Source organism: Mus caroli, unplaced genomic scaffold (genome assembly GCF_978045245.1).
Source record: "Mus caroli unplaced genomic scaffold, Mus_caroli_1 scaffold_39, whole genome shotgun sequence".
Taxonomy (NCBI): domain Eukaryota; kingdom Metazoa; phylum Chordata; class Mammalia; order Rodentia; family Muridae; genus Mus; species Mus caroli.
Window position 1 is genome coordinate 478,946 of NW_028227294.1, and position 18,143 is coordinate 497,088.

Below are 18,143 nucleotides of genomic sequence, written 5' to 3' on the forward strand. Positions count from 1 at the left end.
AATTACTGTGAAATCTAAAATTATCCCCTATGGTATAGGGGTTATAGAGATCTGATTCCCTCTTCTGACCTCTTCAAAAATCAGGCAAAAACCTCCAAAAACACATACCTCCAGATTTATCCAACATACTGTCTAGTTCACCTCTGTTAAGAAAGGAATATAAAAATTAATGTAAGAAATATCGTGAACTGGTAGGACATTTTTCTTCCCCACAGAAAACTTTAAACAGAACCTTTTTTTAATTATTTATAATAAATATATGTTTGGTTCGGAACAAATGACATATACATATAAAATACATGGTGGACTACCAAAGTGAACTTGTATGATTTACTTTTTACAATTCATACATTTACACCCCACAGTAGTTTATTCATACCTCTATGACTCCTTCTGAGACCCTTCTTCTTCCCAGATGGCCCCCCTCTTATTCTTTTGATGTTTTTCCTTTTCTTTTTGTGTATACCTGGGAAGATCTCATGCAGGTGGTCCTACTGTATGAGTTGCTATGTGTTTGTGATCACAATGTCTCAAGGACCTCAATCTGGGCTTGAACACAACATATAGTAGTGTCTGACTTTGAATTGTTCATCTTCCTGAATCTACTTCTCCAGTGAAGGGATCACAAACACTACTTATGAAGTACTCTATTGAACTCTATTGAAATACTCTATTGAAAATTTTACCCCATATCTCCATCCTTTTTTATGTGAGTTGATATATTCTCATCTTTGTCAAATGCTGGGCTCTTCTTTACTGTATTGACAAGAGAAAATAGAAACATTTGAATGGATTCTATATAAGTAATAGATAATAAAGTACTAAAGATTTGAATTTCTCTCAAGAAACTGCCCATGTGAGTTTTTGAAAGAGATTTTAGAAAGGAAATAATTACATCGATGAAATCCAGGACACAAAGAGATGACGAAACTTAAGGATAATAGGTATCGATGAAAAGTAATTTTTCCAAACTATAGGGACAGTGAGTATATTCAACAAAATTATAGAAGAAAATTTCCCTAACCTAAAAAAAGTGTTTCCCGTGAATATACAAGAAGCCTACAAAACTCCAAATAGTTTAGACCAGAAGAGAAATTCCTGCCATCATATAATAATCCAAACATCAAATGCAAAAAAAAAAAAAAAAAAAAAGGTAAAAGAAAAAAGTACAGAATGAAAGAAAGAATATTAAAAGCAATATGGGAAATTTCAAGTAACTTATAAAGGAAGACTTATCAGAACTATATCTAACTTAACCTCTGAGACTATGAAAGCCATAAGATCCTGGGCATATATCATACAGAAATGCCAGTCAAGGCTATAATACACAGCAAAAATATCTTACCATAGTTTGAGAAAAGAAGGTATTCCATGAAAAAACAATATTTACACAATATTTTTGAACAAATCCAGCCCTCCAAGGAATAATAAAGGGAAAACTCCAATATAAGGAGGGAAATTACACTCTCGAAAAGGCAAGACATTTATCTTGAAGCAAACATAAAAGAAGATAGCTACATGAAAAAATTCCACCAAAATATCAGGAAGCAACAAAGACTTTTCCTTAGTATCTCTTAATATGAGGGGATTCAATTCACCAATAAAAAGACATAGACTAACATACTGGATTTGTAAGCAAGACCCATCCTACCAGAAACAAACCTCAGGGACAAAGACAGATATTACTTCAGAATAAAAGGCTGGAAAACAATTTTCCAAGATAATGTTCCAAAGAAACAAGCTTGAGTAGCAATTCTAATATCAAATAAATTTGACTTTCAACCCAAAGTTATCAAAAAAGACAAAAAGGGACACTTCATATTCATCAAAGTTAAAATTTACCAAGATGAACTCCCAATTTTGAACATTTATACATCAAATGCAATGGCATTCACATTCCTATAAGAAACTTTAGTAGAGCTCAAATCACACATTGTACCCAAGACAATAATAGCAGAACTCCCCTCCCTCATTAATAGACAGATACTGGAATCAAAAATTAAATGGGACTCAGCGAACCTAACAGAAGTTATGAAACAAATAGATTAGTTGATATCTATAGAACATTTTACCCTAAAACAAAATGATGCCCATTCTTCTCAGCACCTCATGATGCCTTCTCCATATAATCAGTCCCAAAACATGCCTTAACAGATATAAAAATGTTGTAATAATCCCATGCATCCTACCTGATCACCAAGGACTAAGGTTGATTTTCAATAATGTTATAAATAATTGAAAACACACATAAACATAGTAGGTGAACAACAATATAGTGAGTGATAACTTGGGCAAGGAGGAAATAGAAATAAATTTAAGACTTTTTAGAGTTTAATGAAAATGAATCTGCAACATACCAAAAGTTATGGGACACAATGAAAGCAGTTCTAAGAAAGAAACTCATAGCTATGAATGCCTCCAAATAAAAATGTGACAGAGGATATAGGAGTAGGTTGACAGCACACCTAAACATTCTAGAACCAAAGGAAGTAAATTCACTCAAGAGGAGTAGAAGGCAGGAAATAATCAATCTCAGGGTTGAAATCAACCAAATGGAAACAAAGGAATTCTACACACACACACACACACACACACACACACACACACACAAATCAAACAAATTAGGAGCTGATTCTTTGAGAAAATCAAGAAGATAGATAAAATATTAGCCAGACTAACTACAGGGCAAAGGGACAGTAACCAAATTCACAAAACCAAAATTGAAAAGGGAGCCATAACAACAGAAACTTAGGAAATCCAGATCAGATCTTATAAAACAAGCATGTATTCAAAAAAAAAAAAAAATGAAAATAACGAAATAAGGAAAAAATGCACACTTATCTAGAGAGATAATAGGTACGAAATTGAAATCAGTATCAGATAAATCCTGTAATTACTCCCATAACCCCTAAAGAAATAGAAGCAGTCATTAATAGTCTCCCAACCAAAAAAAGCCCAGGATCTGATGAACCCATCAGATTTCTATCAGATCTTCATGTGTGAGACCTCCACTTAGAGCGTTTCTCCCTGGAAGGTAAAGCCCCTGGACTTTCCCCAAGCTTGATTTCCCTAATCTCAAAACATACAGCTAGAAAGAAGCTCTTTGTTAACTATAGCCTGCAAAAAGCCTTTTTTGTTTCTGAGCCTTACAGCCAGAGATGTGATAATTGTAATTTTACCAAAGACATCTGGGCAGAGAAGAACACTCCTCCCAACTCTTCCCATCTCCTCCCAACTGCACCCAGTTCCTCCCAACTCCTCCCAACTCCTCCCAACTCTACCCACCTCCTCCTAGCTATCCTCCCAACTCTTCCCAATTCCTCAGCTAGCTGTTAAAAGTCCCCCACTGTCACCACTCGGGGTTGAATTCCCCACCCTGTACGGTAGAAGGACATCATTCTCAGCTAGCTGATAATAAAACGTCTTGTAGTTTGCATCAGGTGTGATTATGTCTCGAGTTTGCTGTCCAGCTCATTCCGGCACATGAGTGGAAGCCCAACTTCGGGAGTCTTACATGTGTGTTCTCATACACCAGGAGGCCTACCCCAGTTCTCAGAGACCCCACTTGGAGGTAGGATCCTGTCTTTGCTATGTCTTTGTCTGTCGGCTGTGTTTGAATTCAGCATTATGGTTTGCAGTTGTCTGCACTCCTGAGAGCAACGACCTCCCTGTTCTGGATGGAGGGCAGGGATACTGACAGACATGTTAGTCGTAACCACTTGCTGCACTGGGAGACGTCCCAGAAGGTCTGAGGGAGCTCCAGGGATGCATGGAGATCTCCAATCGAGGTGCCAAATGAGAGTGTGCTCACTTGGCTGTCTGTTTCTGTTACTGGGTGCCAAGTGAGCATGTGCTCACTCAGCTGTCTGTTTCTGTTTATATATATATATATATTATATATATATAGTGTTTGTCTCCCTGTATGTGACTCTGATGATGGGACAGACTATTAGCACTACTCTTGGACTGACTCTTGAAAATTGAACTGAAATTACTACTAGGATTCACAGTCTGTTTGTAGATGTCAGAAAGAAATTTTGGAGAACTTTCTTCTCAACGAAATGGCCGGCTTTTGGTGTTACTTGGCCAACAGAGGGCACTATTGAACTGATTGTGATTTCTGCAGTTTAAGATGTTGTTGCACAGAAGAGACTAGGGTCTCAACCAGAACAAGCACCCTACATTGACATCTCGGAAATTTCCGCGCAGGAAGCTCACCTGACCCCATCCTGGTTGAAGCCTTGGGTTCAGAAAAACAAGCTGGACTCCCGAGTCCTAGCTTTCCACCACTCACCAAAAACAAAACAAAACAAAACAAAACAAAACAAAACAAAAAAAAACAAAAAAACCTAAGATAAATATGTTGGGGGGTGAACTGCAACCCTTGGCTCCTCCCAAGATCTATCCAGAGATAGAAGAACCTCCAGAATATTGTAACACCACACCCTCATAACACTAAACGGTCTCTCCAAGATACCTCACCAGGGTACCACTGGAGACACGGGGGAGGGTCCAGCTGCTGGAACACAAGACAAATGAGCATGGAGCCCAGAGAGTCTAGACTCAACAACCTTGCTGGCTTTAGGTACTTATGGCCTACTCCAGCAGACCTCGGAACTGCAGCCTCTTCATTACTGGTCTTTTTCCTTCTCTGATCTTTATAATTGGAAGGCAAATCACGCCGCCTTCTCTGAAAACCCCTCTACCCTTACTAATCTAATGGAATCTCTCATGTTCTCTCATCAGACAACTTGGGATGACTGTCAACAGCTTTTAAGGGTTATTTTTATCACACAGATAATAAAAGGATTCTGCTGGAGGTAAGAATGAATGTGCTGGCGGCAAATGGATGGCTGACACAACTTCCAAATGAAATAGATGCATGCTTCCCCCTCTGACACATAGTGACTGGTACCCTAACAGGCCTGAAGGTAATGAGCAGTTGACATTTTGGCGCAGGGATACATTACCAGGAATGAGAGGAGCTGACAGACAACCCAGCAATGTGGCCAAGATAAGAGGGATCCTACAAGAGGAAAAGGAGCAGAGTTTCTAGAGTGCCTCTTAGAAGCATACAGGCATTACACTCCCTGTGTCAGAGAGCCAGCAGGCCGCTCTGGCCATGGCTTTCATTGGGCAGTCTGCTTCTGCCATTAGGAGAATGTTACAGTGTCTAGAGAGTCTGTAAACACTATCTTTGCAAGATCTGGTTAAGGAGGCAGAGAGTGTACCATAAGAGAGAGACTAAAAAGTAATAGGAGAAAGAGAATAGAGAGCAGCTGAGGCAAGAGAAAGTAGATGAGATGGAAGGCAGGCAAGAATTTTAAATAGGATTTTGGATACATTTGCAAGTGATAAGGAAGTTTATAAAAAAAAGTTGGAGGGAGAAGGCAGACAGGGTACCTGGGCAACACAGGGCCAAAAAGACCTCAGAACTCCATAGGACCTTTACGACCACCTCTACATAAGGACCAATGTGGGTACTGTAAAGAAAAGGGACACTGGGCAAGAGACTGTGCCATGAAAGAGACAGATATCAGAACAACTAAGTCCTTACTCCAGAGGATGATGACTAGGGGATATGGGGCACAGACCCATTCCCTGAGACTAGTGTAACCCTAACTGTGGAAGAGACCCCTACGACTTCCCTTCTTGGTATCAGAACAGTTTTTTCAGTCCTGACAAAGTCACTAGAGAAATTGAGTAACCAGAAAAACGAAGTAATTGGGGCTACTGTTCAGAAACCATTCTCACCTTGCGTGGTAGCACATGCCTTTAATCACAGCACTCGGGAGGCAGAGGCAGGCGAATTTCTGAGTTCGAGGCCAGCCTAGTCTACAGAGTGAGTTCCAGGACAGCCAAGGCAACACAGAGAAACCCTGTCTAGAAAACACACACACACACACACACAAAGAAAGACAGAAACCATAATCTTGGGCCACTGATATGAAAATTAATCTAGGAGTAAGCCAAGTAACTGATTCCTTCCTCATCATTACTGAATGCCCCTCCACATTGTTGAGAAGAGACATAGTAGCAAATTTAAAAGTCCAAATAAGCTTTTCTTTTGAAGGAACTTCAATCCCTTGGCAAGCCTCTATCTCTATAATTTGAACTTTAAAATTAGAAGAAGAATATAGATTACATGAGCCTCAATCCCTGTCAAGAAAAGTATTAGAAGGGACCAGGTAAGGGAGATATCCTAAATGCTGGGCAGAGATGTGGGATATAAGAGAGGCAAAGAGGGTGCACCCCATCATTGTGACACTGAAAACTGATACAACAATACCCCATGAGCAAAGAGGCCCAAGAAGGCATCAGACCTCACATTCATAGTCTCTTAAAACTTGGTGTTTTGGTCCCTTGTCAGTCTTCCTGGAATACTCTGTTGCTACCAGTTAAAAAGCCAGGCTTTGCCACCCTGGCACTCTCTACCATACCCCCTTACTAAAGAGACTGTGACTTTCTCATGGACCCCCAAATACCGGATGCCTATAAAGAGATTAAAAAATCTTGCTTAGTGCATCAGCTCTAGTCCTGCAAGACCTGACCTAGCCTTTCATTCTCTATGTAGACAAAACAGCAGAAATAGTGAGATGGGTCCTGACCCAAGATCTTTGGAAATAGAAACGACCTGTGGCCCAATTGTTAAAAAAAAAAAAAAAAAAATTAGACACAGTGGCCAGTAGATGACTATATTGCTTAAAAGTTATCGCTGCTGCTGTGTCAGTATTTCTCAAAGAGGCTGACAAACTGACTCTAGGTCAATGAACTATAGTAGTAGCCCCTATATCCCCATGCCTTAGAAAGCATCATTAGACAGCTGCCTGATTGCTGGATGACTATTGCTCACAGGACCCATTAACAGAGCCTTTTACTGACTGAAAGAGTATAGTTTGCACCCCCTCCTATCCTGAATACTGCCACCTTGCTGCCGGAAGCCTACGACTTCCTACAAGTACACCAAGGTATAGACATCCTGGCAGAAAAAAACTGAAATTAAGAAAGACCTCACTGACCAGCCATGGCCAGGCTGCCCTAACTGGTACACAGATGGTATCTGCTTTTTGGTTGAAGGTAAAAGAAAAGCAGGGGCAGCAGTGGTCAATGGAAAAAAAACCGTTGGGGACAGCAGCTTGCCTGAAGGCATGACAGCCCAGAGAGAAGAGCTAATCACACTCACCCAAGCCTTGCAGCTGGCCAAAGAGAAAAACATCAATATCTACAGAGACAGCAAGTATGCTTTCACCACTGCTCACATACATGGGGCGATCTATAGAAAACAGGAGTTACTCACATCTGATGGGAAAGATATTAAAAATAAAAAAGAAATCTTGAACCTATTAGAAGCCAAACACTTTCGAAAAAAAACTAACTGGCCATCATACATTGCACCCATCTCCAAAAAGGTCATGATGCCATAGTGAAGGGAAATCAGATTGCTGACCTTGCTGCCAAACATGCAGCCCTAGGAAAAAAAAATAAAGAACTTAAAAACCATTATAAACTCAAAGACGCAGGCTTGGACTACATGCTAGAAGATCAAGAAGAGAAAAAAAAAATACCTCAGATATGTGTATATACTACCCAAGGAGTGGCTAAGACCCAAGATGGTCACTGGATCCTGCCCACCAGAGAAGGTTTACAATATGTAGCCAATCTACACAGGCTCCCCCACTTGGAAACTAAGAAGCTAAAGAAATTGTTAAGAGCTCAAACTACTATGTTACTAGATTGCCAGATGTTGCCCAGGAGTTTTTTTAATGAATGCCAAGCCTGTGCCCTCACCAATGTCAGGCACCAGAATAATGCTCCCCAGAGGGGGTTTAAGAGGTGACAGCCTGGTACATTCTGAAAAGTTGATTTCACTGAAGTTAATTTCACCAAGTACAGTAATAAATATCTATTACTTTTTATATACACCTTTTTAGGCTTGGTCGAAGCCTTCCCCACTAAGAAGGAGACCAACAATGTTGTGGCAAAGAAGATATTAGAGGAAATGTCCCCATCATTTGGCATCCCTAAGGTACTTTCATCAATCAAGTGCCCCTTCTTCTTTGCCCAGGTAAGCCAAGGGTTAGCCAGAAAATTGGGGATCGATTGGAAGTTACATTGTCCCTATAGACCCCAGACATCAGAACAGGTAGAGCAGATGAATAGAGAATTAAAAGAAACCTTGACTAAATCGGCTTTAGAGACATGCAGAAAAGATTATGAAGCTCTCCTTCATTTCACCTTATTGTGAGTATGGAACACCACAGAAAAATTTAAACTTACACCCTTTCAACTCCTCAATTGGGGACCACCTTCCTTAACAGAAGCAGGGGGAATGTTTGACCCTGATGTTCCTTTTTTTGAACCCCTGCTAGCTTGCTTAAAGACCCTAGAACTGGTCAGAAAAATGCCTTGGAATTGCTGAAAAATAAAACAATAAAAAAAAGCAATAAACAAACAAACAAACCAAAAAAACAAAAACAAACAAACAAACAAAAAACACCTACCTGCTGCTTTTGGCAAGCCCCACCACCGCTACTCCAGCAGGTGCTGGGCTCCTGCACCCAGCCCACCATGGCTCACTGGCCCAGTGCTGCTCATATTCACCAGGCAGTGCACAGGAACCTCCTCCCTCCCTTGTACCACGGCAAGAGAAACTTTTGTCTCATTCGAGTGCATTTTGAGGCTCTCAAGGTTACAAATCCTAGAGCTGTAACCTCATGTTGGCTTTGTTTGACAGCTGGGCTAGCGGTTATTTTTCCTAGTTTTAAGACTAGAACTATGTAGAAGAAGTAGTGGGGAATGTGAGACTCCAACTTAGAGCGGTTCTCCCTGGAAGGTAAAGCCCCTGGATATTCCCCAAGCTTCTTGTCCCTGATCTCTACAAATGCAGTCAGAAAGAAGCTCTTTGTTATTTATAGCCTGCAAAAAGCCTTTTTGTTTCTGAGCCTTACAGCCTGAGATGTGATAATTGTAACTTTACGAAAGACATCCAGGCAGAGAACCACATTCCTCCCAACTCTTTCCAACTCCTCCCAACTCTTCTCCCAACTCCTCCCATCTGTTCCCAACTCCTCTGAACTTTCATCCCAATTCCTCAGCCAGCTGTTAAAAGCCCCCTTCTGTCACAGCTCAGGGTCAAACTCCCCTGCCCTGCACGGTGGGAGGAGTTTGTCCTCAGCTAGCTGATAATAAAACCTCTTTCTGTTTGCATCAGGTATAGTTTTCTCTTGAGTCATTGTGGTGCTGGCCAGCTCATTCCGGGACTTGAATGAGCTTCAGTGGAGGTCCAGTTTCGGGGGTCTTACACATGGAGACCTAATACCAATATTCTTCAAACTATTATGCAAAATCAAAAGAGAAGGAATACTATTGAGTTTATTCTATGAAGCCAGATTACAATTATATTCAAATGATACAAAGACCCAATGAAGAAAGGAAACTTCAGAACATTTTCCTGTATGAATATCAAAGCAAAAATACTCAATAAAATCCTTGCAAACTGAATCAAAGAATACATCAAAACGATCATCCATCATGGTCAAGTAGGCTTCATCCCTGGGATGGTTTAATATATGGAAATCCATCAAATTAATCCACTATAGAAATAAACTCAAAGACAAAAACAACATGCTCAACTGATTAGATGCTGAGAAAGTATTTGACAAAATGCACACCAATTTATAATGAAAGTCAAAGAAAGATAAGGAATGTAAGGCCCGTATCTAAACATTAAAAAAAAAAAAAAAAAAAACAAAAACAAAAAAACAAAAAAACAATGGACAGCAAACCAGTAGCCAGCATTAAACTAAATGGTGAGAAACTTGAAACAATCCCACTATATCAGGGACTAGACAAGTCTGCCCACTTTCTCCCTACCTATTCAATATAGTAGTTGAAGACCTATCCAGAGTAATTAGACAACAAAAGGAGAACAAATGAATAAAAATTGGAAAGGAAGAAGTCAAAATATCACTATTTCCAGATGATATGATAGCATGTATCAGTGACCCAAAAATTTGCCAGAGAAATCCTAAACCTGATACACAACTTCAGTGCTGTAGTTGAATATAAAATTAACTCAAACAAGTCAATGGCCTTTTTCTACACAAAGGAAAAGCAGGATGAAAAACAAACTAAACAAAAAACAAACAAACAAACAAACAAAAAAACACCCTTCACAATAGTCACAAATAATATAAAATACCTTGGTGTGAATCTAACTTATGAAGAGAAAAATACATATGATAAAAACTTCAAATCTCTGAAGAAAGAAATCAAAAAAGATCTCAGAAGATGGAAAGATACCCCATGCACATGGATTGGAAGGATTAATAAAGTAAAAATGGCTGTCCTACCAAAAGGAATCTATAGATTCAATGCAATCCCCATCAAAATACCAACTTAATTCTTCACTGAGTTAGAAAGGGCAATTTGCAAATTCACCTGAAATTAAACAAACAAACAAAAACAAACAAACAAAAACAAAAACAAAACAAGACAAAAAAGATAGGAAAAACTATCCCCAACAATAAAAGAACCTTTTGTGGAATAACCATTCGTGAACTCAAGCTGTACTACAGAGCAATTGTGATAAAAATGGCATGGTACAGGTAGAGTGATGATAGACAAGTAGATAAATGAAATAGAACTGAAGAGAGAGACATAAACCCACACACATATGGACACTTGATCTTTGACAAAGGAGCTAAAACAATCCAGTGGAACGAAGACAGCATTTTCAAACAGTGGTGCTGGCTCAATCGGCAATTAGCATATAGAAGAAGGCATATTGATCTATTCTCATCCCTTGTACAATGCTCAAGTCTAAGTAGATCAAGGAACTGTACATAAAACCAGAGACACTGAAACTTATAGAGAAGAAACTGGGGAAGAACATGGAACATGGGAAAAGGGGGAAAATTCTTGATGAAAAGAAAAAAAAAGAGCAGCAATGGCTTGTGCTGCAAGATTAAACATGGAAAAATTGAACCTCATAAAATTGCTAAGCTTCTGTAAGGTCAAGGACACTATCAATAGGACAAAACTGCATCCAACAGATTGGGAAAAAAAATCTTTCCCAATCCTAAATAAGATAGGGGTCTAATATCTAATACATATAAAGAGATGAAAAATCTGGACTACAGAAAATCAATTTTCTCTATTTTTAAAAATTGGGACAGACCAAAACAAATAATTCCCAACTAAGGAATACCGAATGATTTAGAAGCACCTAAAAAAATATTCAACATCCTTAATCATCAGGGAAATGTAAGTCAAAATAACCCAGAGATTCCACCTCACACCTGTAAGAATGGCTAAGATGTAAAATTCAGATAACAGCAGATGCTGGCAAGAATGTGTTGAAAAATGAACACTCCATTGCTGGTGGATTTGCAAGCTGTTACAACCAGTTTGGAAATCAGACTGGTGGTTCCTCAGAAAATTCGACATAATTGTACTAGAAGATCCAGCAACAGTCCTCCTGGGCATATACCCAGAAGATGTTCCAACTTGTAATAAGGACACATGCTTCACCATGTTTATAGCAGCCTTATGTATAATAACAAGACTCTGAAAAGAAATCAGGTGACTCTCTTTAGAAGAATCAATATAGAACATCTGGTAATTCTTCTATAATGTATTACTACACAGCTATTAAAAGCAATGATTTAATGAAATTCTTAGACAAATGGATGGCTCTGGATGATATCTTCCTAAGTGAGATAACCCAATCACAAAAGAACACACATAATATGCAATCATTGATAAATGGATATTATCCCTGAATCCCAGAATGACCAAGGTAAAATTTGCAAAACCCATGAAACTCAAGAAGAAAGACCAAAGTGTGATTATGTTGTTCCTTCTTAGAATGGGGAACAAAATACCCATGGGAGGAGTTACAGAGACAAAGTTTGGAGCTTAGACTGAACGAATCCATACACTGCCTCACTTGGGGATCCATCCCATAAACAGCCACCAAACCCAGATACTATTGAAGATGCACCAAGAGCTTGGGGACAGGAGACTGATATAGTTGTCTCCTGAGAGGAACTGCCAGTGCCTGACCAATAAAGAAGTGGATGTTCACTGACATCCATTGGACTGAGCACAGGGTGCCCAAATATGGAGCTAGAGAAAGTACCCAAGGAGCTTAAGGAGTTTGCAGGAACTTAGGAGGAAAAAATAAACATAAACTAACAAGTACCCCCACAATTCTCTGGGACTAAACCACCAATCAAAGAAAAGAAATAGTGGGGCATATGGACCCAGCTGCATATGTAGCAGAGGATGGACTAGTTGGTCATCAATGGGAGGAGAGCCACTTGTTCCTATAAAGGTCCTATGCCCCAGTATTGGGAAATGCTTGGGCTAGGAATTGGGAGTGGGTGTGTTGGGGAGCAGGGGGAGAGGGGAGAGCAGGGGATTTTTGGAAGGGAAAGTAGAAAAGTTGATAACATGTGAAATGTAAATAAAGTAAGTATATAATAGAAAAAGAAATGAAATAATTTATTTGCAGGTTTTATGAAATAAATTCATGTATGGCAAAGATATTATAGGAACTATGTCAGGTTTTTTCCTGGGGCAAAATCATAGCAAGTTATTGTTTCTCAACATATTGTGACTATAGTTTCAAGAGTAGGTATATGTGCTGCTAAAACTTGTGTATAAAATAGATAAATATAGGGAAAATTAGAAATGAAGTCTATGAAAACTCTTAACAAAGATTTCTTCCATTTTAGGAGACTAGGCAAAGGTCTAATGAAATGCAGGACACAATTAATGCCCAACACTGGATATGCTATACCTTTAGTAAGAGATTCCTCTGAAACACTTATGTCATCTTCTTCATCATCACAGTCCAAAAGTAATAAGTAACCTTCCTTTGGTATCACCATCATTTTCTTAAGCGCCATTCTTCTCTTAAGAACTTAATAGTCCTCTTAGTTTAAAAAAATAAATAAATAAAAATTAAAAGGAAAAAAAAGAACTTAGTTATCTGAAAAAAAGGTATCATTTAAATAATTAAAATGACAAAAAGTCAAATAATTATCTTAGCTCAATGAAAGATCATTTCTTTTGTTTTTTAACATATAGTATTTTTAATCATTTGACTTTATCAGAGAGTTCTGTATACATATTCAATATGGTGATGCATATATATGTGTGTGTGTATATATACACAAATATACACATACACACACACACACATACACACATATACCCATACACACACACATATATATGTGTATATATATATATATATATACATATATATAGTTTCCAGGAACATTTTCTCCATGTATCCTATTTATCATGTCCCTTTTCCTCACATCTTGTTTCAAAAACTTCTTTAACTTATTTAAAAAAAAAAAAAAAAAAAAAAAAAAAAAACTCCTTCAGAACCAAAGTTAACAATCTGCCATTTCTCAGTTTAAAAAAGACATAACCTGGCCACACTTCAATATGTGATTCCTCCCCTCCTTCCAGAAAACGATGAGCAAAATTTGTTCGCCTGTAATCTTTAAGGCATCTGAATTTTGGTCGAATCTCCCATACATTCTTTTTAAACAAAACATAAGCAATTCTTTTTATCAGTTTATCTCAGTCTAAGGTAAACTCACAGTTCTATCCAGAAAGATAACGAACATGGTAACTTTATGTTCATATCAAAAAGACCCAACACTTAGTCTACAAGAAACACTCATCACCACCACCCAAACATAAAGGCCTTATATTGGAGAAAATGGGGATTTGGGGAAGCCGAGGATTTCAAACATCTGAAGATTGTAAGTTCGAGGCCAGCCCAAGACAGAGCAGCCGGAACTACAAAGATAGATCCCATCCTACAGAAATAAAATTGAGAGAAAAAGCTGAACATGGTAGTGCAAGTCTTTAATCCCAATAAATGGGCAATTGAGATGGAAGGATCCGTGGTCAGAATCCATCCCAGTTGACTTATGAATCTCTTGCAATATCTCCTCTTCTTCTTTTCATTCATTCTTCTTATACAACTCTACTGTCTGCAATGTCCATAAAGTGTATATCCAAGGAACACACCGTAGACAAGACAACGAGGAGGGAGGAATCCTCAGTGTTTTTCTAATGGATCCTGAACAGCACACAGGACAAGCGCCAAGGCTTCTCACCCATGGCTCCCTGGCCCCCGACCCCTAGTCCTGCAGCCGGCTCTCTGATCCTATCCCAAGGCCCCAAGCTTTTCTCTTCAAAGGGTTCCCAATCCTCTCTGCCCCTGACCTGTTCAATCCTCTTCCATGAATACGGTCCTCAACCTTCCATTCACCCTCAGATCCCAGAGGAAATGACTATGAGGAGACTTTTCCTCACATAATGGCCACCTGGGCCTGAGATGCCCCACCCCGTAACACCTCGATTAACTGTCCAACAACCATGATCAGAGCCAACTATCACTTACAGATCATCTAAGAGATGAACACCTTCCAACCGCACCCTTCCGTGCTCAGATCCTCAAAGGAAAAAAACCGTTGTCAGGAGCCAGGCCCGGATGGAGGTCTCTAAGGACCCTTTGTGATGCCAAATGGACAAAAAAGGTCTCACCCAAGGCCTGTGCTGATTGGCTGAATATACCCTGCGCATGCGTACATGGAGTACCAGGTACCATCACTTTGAAGTGAGTTTTCAGGAGGTGGGAATAAGCTACTGGCTTTAAAACAAATGATTTCCTGTTTATAGGTTGATAAGCCCTTACAAACTTGAAAAACTTGAACAAATGTGTAACATATGAAACACTGCAAATGACACTAGTTAATTTCAACTGTAGAGGCTCTTGTAAACATTTTTTGATTTTATTTATTTATGTGCATAAGCATTTAATGTTGTGGACTTCTGCATGTACATACGCAAACCAGAAGAGTCTATGCTGTCCTAAGAGTTCAGAAAGGAGCATCCAGAATCCCTACAACCTCTGGTACCCTCCTGTCTCCACCTTCCTAGTATTGAGCTGGATTAGAAGAGTGTGCTAGGCAGTGCAGGCCCTCTCTCTCACTTATGTGCTTAGCCTCTCTGGCCCTCTCTCTCACTTATGTGCTAGGCAGCCCAGGCCCTCTCTCTCACTCATACATTAGGCCTTGTAGGCCCTCTCTCTCACTTATGTGCTTGGCTGGGCAGGCCCTCTCTCTCACTTATGCCTCTGTTGCATACAGAGGCTGGAAGAGAGCACTGATTCTCTGAAAACGTGACTGTGCACAAATTGTGAGCCACTATGTGGGTGCTTTGTGCCCCATCCTCTGCATAGAACAGGTGCTTTTTTTTGTTTGTTTGTTTGTTTTTGTTTTTTGTTTTATTTATTATTATTATTATTTTTATAAACCGGGTTTCTCTCTGTAGCCCTGATTTTCCTGGAACTTACAACAGGCTGTCCTTGAATTCAGAAATCTTTGGCTTCTGCCTCCCAAATGCAGGCATGAACCACTACTGCCGAAACAACAGTTGCTCTTAATAGTTAGTTTTTCTTTTCTTTTTTTCAACTAGACTAGTGTGTATTTCATGCATCCTAGGGCATTCTGCCCATTTACTTTCAATCTTTTCCTACTTGTATATTAGTTTTTCAAAAAGACTATAACTTTAAAAAAGACCAAAGAGGGATATATGGGCTGGTTTGGTGGAAAGAAATGGAAGGAAGAAGTTAGGCATAATAATAATAATAATAATAATAATAATAATAATAATAATAATAATAAACAATAATAGAAAAATTTTAAAGTTTTTAAGTCTATCATTATTAAAATGTGTGAGTGCTCTCTTTATGTGGTCACCTACATGACAGAAGGCGGCATCAGATCACTTTATAAACGGTAGTAAGCCACCATGTTTTTGCTGAGAAATGAACTCAGGATCTGTAAAATATTAGCCAGTGCTCCTAAGTGCTGAGCAATCCCACCAGTTCTAGAAATAGTTTTGATTTAAGTTTTAATGCATTATGATAAGAAAATATACATAATTTCAATTTATCTAAATTTGTTAACATCTAAAAGCATATTTTAAGTAAACAGACTTACATCACATTCTTATTTTTCTTTTGTACCACAACTCCTCTAGCTGATGCCCACTCAAAACCTATTAAACCTTTCATTTTTTATCATATTCCTTAATATTTATAAAATATTGTAACAATAAAATGAATATTATAAAGTTTTTTTGATATAAAACAACAATCAATTGAATAGTCTTATGTAGATGTTTGTCTGCAGCAATACTGAAAATACATTTTTCTCAATATAAATTATAAGTAACTCCAAATATATTAACTGTATTATATTTTTAAATAATATATAACTATTGGTTTTTTTAATGAACATAAATAGTATTTTTTTGTTTTTTTGTTTGTTTGTTTGTTTGTTTTGTTTTTAGTTGAGCTTAAAAATCTTGACATACAGATTATGCTAAGAGGACTCTGAAGCTGTCTTGTGTGAGGCTAGTCCAGTGGCTGGCAAATACAGAAGTAGATGCTCACAGTCACCTATTGAGTGGAACACATGGCCTCCAATGGAGGAGCTAGAGAAAGTACACAAGGAGCTGAGGGGATTTGAAACCCTAAATAAGGAACAAATTATGAACTAACCAGTACCTCCAGAGCTTGTGTCTGTAGTTGAATATGTAGCAGGGGATAGCCTGGTAGGCCATCTGTGGGTGGAGAGGCCCTTGGTTTTGAGAAGGTTATATGCCTCAGTACAGAGTACTGCCAGGGACAGGAGTTGGGAGTAGGTGGGCTGGGGAGCAAGGACGTGGAAAGGTGTAGGGGAATATTGGAATGTAAATGAAGAAAATATCTAACAAAAAATGAAATTAAAAAAAAAAATCTTGGCTTACTGTGATTCAAACAAAATAAGAACAGTTTATGAACACTGGATTTCATTGTAATAAGGATCTACTTGAATTTCCCTCACATCACCAAAGAATTTTACCTACATAGTAGCTAAGATAAGAGTTCACAATTCTGCTGCACCAAGGAATGAATTGAAGGCATGATTTTGGATACTAATTTCCTGCTATGGTCAAAGCTATTTGACTTGAGTGATTGTTGTCATTCTCAGAATACATGTTACAGGGTACATTCACTTAAGGAATGGTGTGTGTATTAAGATGGTCTATCCCTGAAGTCATTCATCAACTGTTTCAATGAAGAATGGTTCTGCTTGGAGGGTGTCACAGAAGTTAGTTGAGGGTAGGATTCAGTTTCATTGGATGTGATTTTTTTTTCAAAAGCATTCATCTCAGAATAGTAGTAACTTATAAAGTCCTCTTCTTCAGAATTGATACAATAATAATAAATATCAAGCAAAACCTTCAGTCTCACTCTTTGTTTTTCTCTTATAAGCCACCTCCCAAATTAATTGTCTACATTAATTTTGGTTTATAAACAGTTTTGAAATATATAACCTGTTTTGAAAACCATAGTATAGTGTAAAAACAACAAATAAACAATCCTACAAATAGAGAGGCTGAGATAGGAGAAGTATAATTTCAAGACCATTATGTGGCACACAGCAAGACTGTGTTATGTACAAAAAAGCAGAAAGACTATATGGATTGTACAACATTGGACCTATTAATCCCATTGTCCAAATTAGGGACAACAGAATGACACACGGCTAATTTCTAAATACTCACATTTATGAATTTCAATTAATTAGGTTATGTTGGTAATATTAATTTTCATATTAACAGATATTAAGGTATATGATTACTTCATATTAATTTTCTTGTTAGAGGTGGAAGTATGTTTATGTGGATTTGTTTAAAGATTACTTTCTTGCTTCTTCTAGGGTGTAGTTTCACTCCTTCAGTGGGTGATTTCCATCTATTATTCTTTCTGGGGCTGGATTTATGGAAACGTTATGTTTAAAATTGGTTTTGTCATGGAATATATTATTTTCTCTGTCTATGGTGATTGAGAGTTTTTTTCAGTATAGGAGCATGGGCTAGGATTTATGTTCTCTAGAGGCAGAACAGATACTGGGATTCGTATGCTTTTATGAAAATACATCCATGAGTTGAGAGAGGAGGACTTCCACTGGCCTGTGTACCCTAGTGCCATGTTCTAGGTGCTGCTAGTGATGGAGGAACTAAGTGACAACAGAAACCACCTCTTTCATAAACCAACC

General features: G+C 38.4%; 1 long non-coding RNA gene across 1 annotated transcript; it reads right to left on the reverse strand.

The window, feature by feature from the left end:
• Positions 1 to 698: 698 nt before the first annotated feature.
• LOC146999780 (uncharacterized) lies at positions 699 to 14,497 on the reverse strand. Its single transcript, XR_015046383.1, has 3 exons — positions 14,435 to 14,497; positions 12,806 to 12,940; positions 699 to 756 (listed from the first exon to the last, which is right to left on the reverse strand). It is a non-coding gene; the product is annotated as an uncharacterized LOC146999780 (long non-coding RNA).
• Positions 14,498 to 18,143: the final 3,646 nt, after the last annotated feature.